Here is a 10,219-nt window from a genome sequence, read left to right as displayed (position 1 = left end):
ATGGAAAGCAGGTAAAGAGAATGCGGTAAAGGTATGTGTATACAGTGAAGTATTACTTCACCAATAAAAAGAGTCAAGTCATGATTATTATTATTGTTATTATTTTTGCAGGAAAGAAAGGACAGATCTGGAGATCACCATGTAAAGCGAAAGATTCAGAAAAACAAATACCTTGTGTTTTCCCTTATGTATAAATCTAGATTTAAAAACAGCAACATGTAAGTGAAAAGGAACTGCTAATAACAAGAGAGAGGAAGCAAAGCAGAATGAGGGGGAAATATGGTCAAAGTACATTATAGACATGTGAAAATGCCTTTGAGAAACCTGTCATTTTGTGCAGTAATATATACCCCCCCCCACACACACAAACACACACACTTCTGACAGGGTCTCGTATAGCCCGGACTAGCCTAGAACTTACTATGTAGCCAAGCATGACCTTGAACTTCTGATCTTCCTGTCTTCATCTCCCAAGTGCTGGGAATTCCATCGTGCCTCGTAAATGAAATAATTCAAAGATACATCCATGCGAATAATACATGAGGAAGGGTCAAGGCAGGTAGGATGAGACAGCAAGACATGCACAGGGTCCCACCTAGGCTTTCATCGTTCCATTCTCCCCCTGTGCTCATTCTCTTCATTTCTCAACAGCACCGAGCAATTGTGGGGCTCAGAGGTGTGTGCCAGCAGACAGAACACTTGAGACCCAGCAACAGAAAGCAATTAAGGGCTGTTTGGCTCTGCCTCTGAGTGTGCTGGGAATTAAGGAGGAGACAGAAATGACTTCAGAGCATCAAGGAGGGGTGAGTGGTTCGATGGCACGCTCTTGCTCTCCTCCCTCCCTCCCTTCTTCCCTTCCTCAAGCACTTATTGAGCACCAGTTGTGCGCCAGATTTTGTGCTATGTGAGTGAGGGACTGAAGTGGGAACTGACACAGATCATGAGGGGTGTCTAGGGGTGGCGGCAAGAGTCCCAAGATCTCAGCTGCAAAGTGAGGTACCTGAGCACCTCACCCGTTAGCTGGGAGGGAACACACCATGGTCAGCAAGTGCCCGATGCAGAGGACTCTGCAAGATTGGTCATTCTTTGCTGCTCTGGGCAGCAGGACTCCTAGAAACTCCCATGAAAGATCTCTCTACACACATATACAAATACATATCACAAATATATTGTTGGAGCCAAGCATGCTGACACATGCATTCCCACACTCAGGATAATGAGACAGGAGAATAAGAGTATGAAGATAGCCTGGGTTACATAGCAAGGGCCAGGCTGAGCCTGGGTTATATGAGACATTGTCTCAAAAGGAGTATAGCTGGATAGAAGGCTCAGTGGTTAAGAGCACTTGTTGCACTTTCAGAACACCTAGGTTCAATTCCCAGCACCCCTACAGTGGCTCACAACCACCTGAAACTCTGGTCCTAGGGGACCCAATGCCTTCTCCTGGCTTCCAAGGGCACGGCATTCACATCATACGCATCCATGTAACCAAAACACTCACACACATTAAATAAAAATAAATATATCTGTGTGAAGCAAATACACACACACACACACACACACACACACACACACTCTCCATACTTTTTTCTGCATTCTCCCTTCTCCCACTCAGCCTTCCATTTGTGAGGTTCATTTCAATTGGTTACGTTCACCTGAGAAATTTGGAACCCATCCTGTGTTCGAAGACATCTGACACAGAGTAACATTCACTTGCAGAAGCTTCCTGGGGCCCTGGGAACGGCATTCTTGGCACCAACTTATTCATATTTTCCCCTCAATTTCTCAGGCACCTTATACTATTTATTTTGGCGAAGTGTGAGACGTTTATAACTGTCCTTGACTCCTCTTTGGAGAAGCTAGAGAGACAGCTCAGTGGTTAAGCGCTCAGTCACTTAGAGTGGCTCCTATCACCACCTATAACTCCAGGTCCAGGGGAATCTGGCTGTCCTGGTCACGGGGGACACCACACTCACACATGCACCCTCCTCCCCTAACACACACACTGTTTTTCTCCTCTCACACTGTTTCCTAGAGATGACGGGTAAAGCTGACAGATGACCACAAAGATGAAGATGAAGGTGAAGACTGTGATGAAGGTGAAGCCAGCCCACACAGAGGACAGCTTCATTCCAACAGCTTCTTTGCCCATTTTTTTTTTTTAAAAAAGATGCTTTAAAATGTTTGTGTATGTGTCTGTGTGTCTGTCTGAGCATATACCGTAGGTGTGTTGGTGCCTATAGAGGCCAGACAAGAACATCAGATTTCCTAGAGTTGAAGTTACAGGCAGTTGTGTCCTTCCCAGTCCTCTGAAAAAGCTGCAAGTGCTTTTAACTCCAGAGTCATGTCTCCAGCACCACCATGCCCATTTTTAATAAAACACGCCAAGGCCCAGAAAATCCAAATGCCTAGCTGGAGGCCGCCCAGCTGCGAAGTGCCAAAGCTTGGATGGGAGCCCAGCCTGAGCCAGTTCTAGAAAATTCTCTCTGCAGACACAGGGTCCTTCCCTGTGCTTCACAGTGAATGACCCCTGAGTCCCTCATTGGTGACCCTTTCAAGGCAGAGCTCCTGGCTTGCAGCCCCGAACCACTTATCTGTTACCAAAGCCTGCAGTGACAAGCCTCCTCCGTATGCCTGAGTGTGTGGCTGCAGGGATGGAAACCCTGATTTTCATGCAAACGAACTCAGAGCTGAAGGCTCCAGCTCAGCAGGCCTCATCCCAGCACCAGGTACAGCCACCAGTGTATTTCAACAGAGCCCTGGACAGCCTTCAGTGGCATCCAGGGCTGTAAGAGATGGACCTGAGCAGTCTGGCTCAACTTATAGGACAGAGGGAACCCTGTTGTTTGCTAATGAGAAGCCCAGAAACCCCTTAGCAGCAGTTTGGCTTCCACAGTTCCTGTTACCTATAATCAAACATGAGCCCAACAAAGGAAATGGAAAGTTCCAGAAGTAAATATTTTATAGCTTTTAAATCACATGCCATTCGGAGTAGCAAGAAATTTGCTGTCTGTTCCATCCAGTCCAGGACTCAGATCATTCCATTGCTCAGCACGTACCTGCTCTATACACTTACGGCTGTTTTGATAGTCTCACTGATGTTAGTATTTCAGTGCCATGGTATATAATAGTAACAATAAATGCAAACAAGCTTTAGGCAGGATAGAAAGACAGGGAAAAGAGCAAGCTTGAGAACCTGAGTTCAAGGCCCAGAACTCATGTAAATTACCAGGTTACAGGTTACTCACCTGTAACCTTAGCCGAACCCTAGCACCCAGGGGGATCAGAGATCATTGGGGCTTACTGGTTGTCAGCCTAGTTTCAGGTTCAGTGAGAGAGTCTGACTCAAGGGAGTAGGGTAGAAAGTGATAGAGTAAGACACCTGACATCATCCTCTGACTTTTGTTTAAACATACATACACACACACACACACACACACACACACACACACACACCTTTGAAATAAAAAACAAAATAAAGGAAACTAGGCACCCACCTGACCCAGAATCTCCTCAAGTTCTGCTTCCTCCACTCCAGCTCTTTGCTTCCTTTCTTGGCCTTTGATCCGGCCAAGTCACTTCTTGGTACATTCCAATGACAATTGGCCTGTGCTTTCTTGGGGAGCAATGAAGACCTGGTAAGTCAGAAATCATTCCATCAATAACTGTCCATGGAAATAATTGAGAAACTCCTCCTTGAGGCTGGGTAGAAAAGATGGGGGAGAAAGAAGGGCCATTTACCACCTACCATGGGGCTGGGGACAGCAGCGGGGGGCGGGGGGCGGGGATGCCCAAACCAAAGCTGGCATAGCCTTTCCCCAGCCCAGCATGCTGGCAATCTCAAGAAAATAATTCCTCTGAGACACTGAAAACTCAGCTCTAACAGATTCCTACAGAGCACCCCAACCCGGCAGCCATTTCTCACTTATCTCCTTCAATCCCCAGGATAGGCCCACACAGCTGGAATTATTATCTCCATCAATTTGTGTGTGTGTGTGTGTGTGTGTGTGTGTGTGTGTGTGTGTGCATACTGAGGCTCAGATGGGTTAAGCAGTAAGTCTAAGGTCACACAGCTTGGCTGTGGCAGAGCCGGGACAGAGCCCTGAGTGGTTGACTCTGAGCCTGCTTCAGCTCCAAATGCTATCAATTTCCCTTATGGACAGACAGTGGCTGTTAAGTGCCTGTGACCAGTCTATGCTGGGAGATGCATTTTGCATACTTCTGACCACCCTTCTGCACCCTGGCCCCGATGCCTTCCACCCCAGGGATTGTTTGTCCTACTCTGCCACCCATGTGTCTGTTGTACATTCTGGGAACTTGGCCTGAGGGCAGCTGGGGCAGGAGAGGAGGAAGGAGAGGGAGCATTGGTGGCTCCCCTCACTTCCTTCTTCCTCTGCCTCCTGCCTGAAGGCTACTTCTCCTGCTTCTTGGCCTCCTTGCCAGGTTCTGGGATGCGTACCTACCCTGGGTTCCTTCTGTTACTGCCAGGCCCCATGGCTTCCCTGTTCCTACTTCTTAGTCTTTTTTTTTTTCCAACCCTACTACATTTACCTTCAAGAAAGTAAGCTATTTCCCTTGCTCTTGCTCTTGCTCTTTCCCTTTCCCCACCCCCAGAGACAGAAATTAGAGGAAAGTTACCTTCTTTCATACCCTGTGTGACTCTTCTTACTGAATAAGCAAACTTTACAGATAGCCCCTTCTTTTGAATAAAAGGAAAATGTTTCAGACCACACTGAAATAGCACCACAGAAACCCTGCAGACCAACCCTGTCTTTTGAAAGGGGAGAGAGTCTGAGGTTAGGAAAAGAGGCAGTGGGCTAGCCCCCTGACAGTGCTAGAGAACTCACTGAAGAATCACGGCCCTTACTCATGCAGGATTGGGGATGGGGGTGCTGAGCTACCCAGGAGTCTTTTTCCAGGTAAAAATACCTAATAGGAGATTAACTTTCTAACAGTTTTTTCCTCTCCTAGTTCCTTTCTAGCTTTGTTGTCCATGCTCACAGTATTACATGCAGCCAGGGTTTTTGGAAATCTAGCTTGTTAGAGCGGGAAGGGACCCAGCAATTGCTTGGTCCTGCCTTCTTATTTTACAGGTGAGGAAGCCATCTCCAGCAATACCACATGCCACTAAATCAACTCAGGCTGATTCACAGCTCCTTCACTCAGGCTGAGACTTCTAAGCAGCTAAACCTTTCCCTGCCAAGAGTCAAACCATATGGCCTGGTGCCTGTGGCCGCCCCACGGAGATACCCAAAAGGCAGGAGGCACCCAGCTTTACCCATCCTAGCTCCTCTAGCCTATAGAGCATGGTGTCAGGAGTTATAGGGAAGAAAAAGGAAGCCCTAAGGTCTCACTCTGATTCAAAGAACCACCGTCTCTGAGAATGGGGCATTGCTGACCAGGATGAGGAGAAGGGCCAAACTCAGGGCAATGACCTCATATCCTCATTGGCTGCCGCTCTGATTCCAGTGTCTGTGGGCATGACCTCCAAAGCAGAAACACATCCCTGGGAGGTAAAAGAAGAAGTTGGAAGGCTGGGAGAAAAATATGATAATATCCATTTATAAGTCTTTTTATTGTTATTAAATTTTTTTGGCCTTTCATTGTTTAATATCATGGCTCTCCATATTATATGTGTAAAACCTACAAGTCAGTACACTTACTTTAGAAGGTGTACAAGTCTGGAAAAGGTTCTTAGCCATTGTGTCGGGGTGACTCTGAAACCAGAATCCACTCATTATAAAGAACTTTTGAATCCTAACCAGTCTTGTGGCCATTTTCTGAGGGTTGGGTAGTATTGTGGGGATCCCTGCATGGTTCCAAGGCAAGACCAGGCCAACCCAAATAGCCAGAGCTTCTGTGGTGTTGCATGGCTTCAACAGGAATACAGAAAGGTTTTTTTTAGGCGGCAAGTATAATTTCCAAATTAGAAAGCGTGAGCTGGAAATCCATTAGCCCATCCATCCCATGACCAGGTACCTGTGCACAAAGCCAGCATCTACACTGGGTAGGGAAACCCAGAAGGCAGCACTGTGGAGTGAGCTTTCTCTGCTGCAGCAGCAGCAGCAACACCCAGAGTAACCATCATAAAGCATGCTATGCAGAGACCAGTGGGGAAGGCTCCGCTATATGCTATGTGAACCTTTCCCCAGCTTGCTCCGGGAATACCCAGCCTCCCACTTCCCAAGCATAGGAATGGTCCTGCGCTTTCACAGTGAGTGCTTTATCTGCTGAGCCAGTATCTCCTGACCTGTCCTAATCTCAAAATATTGTCCAAGTGCATCAGGCCTGTGAGCCAATGCCTGATGACAACAATTTAAGGGGGGGAAAAAGGTTTATTTTGGCTCATAGTTTCAGAAGGTTCAGTCTGTTGTTATTTGGCTTCATACATGTCAACAGAATGCTTCAGTAGTGGGCACCTGGGGACAAAGGAGAGTTCACATCATGGCTGTTGGTGCAAAACACAGCTGTTAATAATAACACTCCTATTCAAAGGGAATAGGAGCTTCGTCTGGGGCCAATATGAGTGACATGGCCCCAGGTACACAGATTCAATTTATCACAAATTATACATTGCAAAGCTGTAAACTTCATCACATTTTTATAGTGACAGAAGAAAGTTATAAATGAAGGCACTTTTCAAATATGTTGGTGGAGACATAGGGCAGGCGGTCCAGCAAGGTAGAGAAATCTCTGCTCTTGGCCTCAGATGCTATCTGATGACGTTATTACCTCTTCAGTTGGAAGAAACTAGGCTTTTGTTAGTTCCTCCAAAGGGGTTCACCTATTAATCACAAGGTTAAGTTTGGCACACAGGTAGACAAGAAATGGCTTCTAAGTGAGCTAAAGATTGGCCCAGATAAATTATAATCAGGCTCTGGATCTTCAATTTCCCAACCTCTCCACGGTCACGAAGATTCTAGTCAGCTAATCATCTGTAAAATGTGGTTCTTTCCAGAAACTTTTGTTCACATGGCAAGCCAGGAAGCAGAAAATGACAGGAAGTGACCAGGGATAATACAAGGACCTGTCCCAAACAATTTACTTCCTCTAGCTATACCCACATCCTACAATTTCTACAAATTCCAAAAATAGCATAGCCAACTGGGGACCAAGCCTTCAAAACATGAGCCCCTGGGGACATTTCAGATACAAACCATAACTCCAGGTTATTTAAATCACCCAGTCCTGTGTAAATAAGATGTAAATAGTGGTTATATTGGTGAAGGAATAATCACAAGAGAAAGAAGCCGTGGGGCTGAGGATGGCTCAGTAGGCAAAGCCTTCCCACACAAGAATGAGGACCTGAGTTCAGCTCCACAGTAGCCACACACAGGCATGCTATACAGGCATGGCAGCCCAAGCGTAATTCCAGTGCTGGAGGGATGAACATGGAATTTCCAGGAAAGGCTAATGAGCCTGAATGAATCGATGAGCTTTGGATTGAAGTGAGAGACACCGCATTAACATATAAGGTAGAGAGTGATTAAGGAAAACATTCAGTGTTGACCTTGGGCCTATGCACACCCACACACCTGTACATACTTGCACACACACATATGTCGTCATACTTATACATTCCCATGTATACCATATGTTTACACACGGAAAAATGCAAACCTTGTACACACATACATGCTCAGTACCAATGCAACGGGGTAGGTAGAATTCTTGGGCATTGAGCTCACCAATAAGGAAGGCTGACTTTGCATTCCTTTCCCCTGGCTAAAAATGGTTGAAGAAAAGAAGGCTTCAAACCAATGATAAGGAATCCCAGGACTCATCACTACTGCAGAGAAAAAGGGTCTTCCCATTGAAATGTCTTCCTGTTGGCCATAAACCCCATTGCTCTGCTTTAGCTTCTGGATAATAAACCAGTGAATTCTCTAGTAGGCTGTTTCAGCCAGGATGCTGGCTGCCCGATGGCCATTCCCAGGTGATTTGCACCAATTGGAATTCTCCAAGGTCATTGCTATTATCACTGATCAGGAGTTCATCCTGGGGGAATTTGGTCTGTGCTGATTTTAATAACCAAGCCCCAGAAACCTGTGCCATGGAGGCAAATGTTTACTCTGATGGAGAACAGGCAAGAGTCCAGCATCTTCTCCTGTAGATCAGGCCAGAGCTTATTTAGGAAGAACGAAAGTTAAAAGTGCAAGAAGAACATTTGCTTGTTTAATTGACCATAGATTTTCCTGGCAATAATTTGCAGTGAGATAAGGGACTTCTTCAAGGTCACGGGTCTGGGCATGGCTGGATGAGAGAAATGGCTGGTGGAAAGCTGGGCGGCTGGCTTTTTAAATGACTTTGGTGATTTTTCCAGGACTTGAGCTTCAGTTGACGGATGTCTGTTGTTTAACGGATGACTCCCACCATGCTGGCTTCACTCTCCACCCCAACTCATGCAAAAACAGCACTTAGAAGGAGGAGGAGAAGCACTAGCTCCACCCAAGGTCAGTTGGTGGCTCACTAAGCATTCCCTAGAAAGGCAGTGTGGGGGTCAATAGAGAAGATGGCTGGACATGGAGCAGGCTGAGGCTACAGAATCCTGTATGGGCTCACAAGGTTCAGGTCGGGCTACTAGCTGTGTCAACCCTTGACCCATGGGCTATATGTATCCCAGGATAGCAGCATGTATAAAACATGAGATTATTGAACTTGGGGTTCCGTTTGTGCCCCAAGAAGTCAAGTTCGGTCACTCATCCTCAAGAAGCCAATTAAATAGCCAAAATATAGAACGGGGGGGAATAAGAGGAGGAGGAGGAAAGGTGCAGGGCCTGTTCTCCTGAATGCTGCAGCCAGTGAGGGGCAGGGACAGCTCTCCTTCTCTCATGACCCCAGGGCCATCTTTCCTGACTGCCACAGTGGTGAGGGGTGGAGGGTGGGGGCAGAGTTTGTTGGTGTATAAAACAGTTTCTCCTTGTTAAGATGCTCTAGAGGCTCATGTTCTAGCTTCATCCAGATTCATCCAGGTGTGTGAATAGCACTGTACTCACAATATGGCTTTTCCCCCCCCGACTCATACACTGGCTGGTCTTGTGTGTCAACTTGGCACAAGCTTCAGAGTGAAAGGAGTAGGTTGATGAAACGCCTCTATGAAATCCAGCTGTAAGGCATTTTCTTAACTTGGGGGAGTTAAGAAAGTGGGGGAGGAATCAGCCCATGGTGGGTGGCGCCATCCCTGGGCTGGTGGTCCTAGGTTCTGTAAGAAAGCAGGATGAACAAGGCTTGTGAAGCAAGCCAGTAAGCAGCACCCCTCCATAGCCTCTGCATCAGCTCCTACTTCCAGGTTCCTGCTCTTTTGAGTTCCTGTCCTGACTTCCTTCAATAATGAACAGCAATATGGAAGTGTAAGCCAAATAAACTCTTTTCTATCCAACTTGGTTCTTCGTCATGCTGCTTCATCGAAGCAACAGAAATTTAAGACACCTCATTTTTTTTGTCACATTAATTAGTAGGACCGAATTCATGACTCTAAATGTATAGGGTAGATTTTTCCTCTCTTTTCTTTTCCCACAGTTGGATACCTCCCATTTTAAACCTCTTAGAAGTGGAATGGCTTAGGAGTCATCTGTGGCCTGTGAGATATAGACAGAGGCCAGGATCCCCCAATGGTGGAAATAAACTAACACTCAGGGGAAAGGAGAGGGAGGAGGCAGCTCACCCTTCCCTCATCCCAGGTGAAAATAGAGAGCAGAGACTGACCTGCTGCAGGAGGGGTAAAGAAGGCTGAAGTTCTCTGCTCTGTTCTGCATTTATCTAAGGTTAAGCAGGGCTAGGCTAACACCCAAGAGGACAGGGACTCCTAACACTGCTCCTTGGCCCTAGCTAGAGGGCCCCACCCACACTGGCCAGCCTCCACCCCTGTTCACACATACACACACACACACACACACACACACACACACACACACACACTCCAAGCATGTAGCCAGAAAAAGCTGCAGTGTGAAAAGGCCCCTGCCTAGTTCACTGCAGCTACTGCAGAAAGAATGGGAATTGTCTCAATCAAAAGAGGAAGGCGTGGCCTCCAATTAGCCCTGAATATGGCAGATTAATATTAGCTGAGTGTGCCAGGTTAATCGCAATGATTAATCACCGGCTGCGGAGAGCAAGAATGGAGTTATGGAGTTATCAGCACCCTCCCATTCCCTCTTATTGTGGGAACTGGCTTCTGGCTTGAGCATGGATAGTTGGGAACCCAATCCAATCCTTGATG

Source organism: Meriones unguiculatus, chromosome 16 (genome assembly GCF_030254825.1).
Source record: "Meriones unguiculatus strain TT.TT164.6M chromosome 16, Bangor_MerUng_6.1, whole genome shotgun sequence".
Classification (NCBI taxonomy): Eukaryota; Metazoa; Chordata; class Mammalia; order Rodentia; family Muridae; genus Meriones; species Meriones unguiculatus.
The sequence above is the reverse complement of the archived record's forward strand: the minus strand, read 5'-3'. Positions refer to the sequence as shown.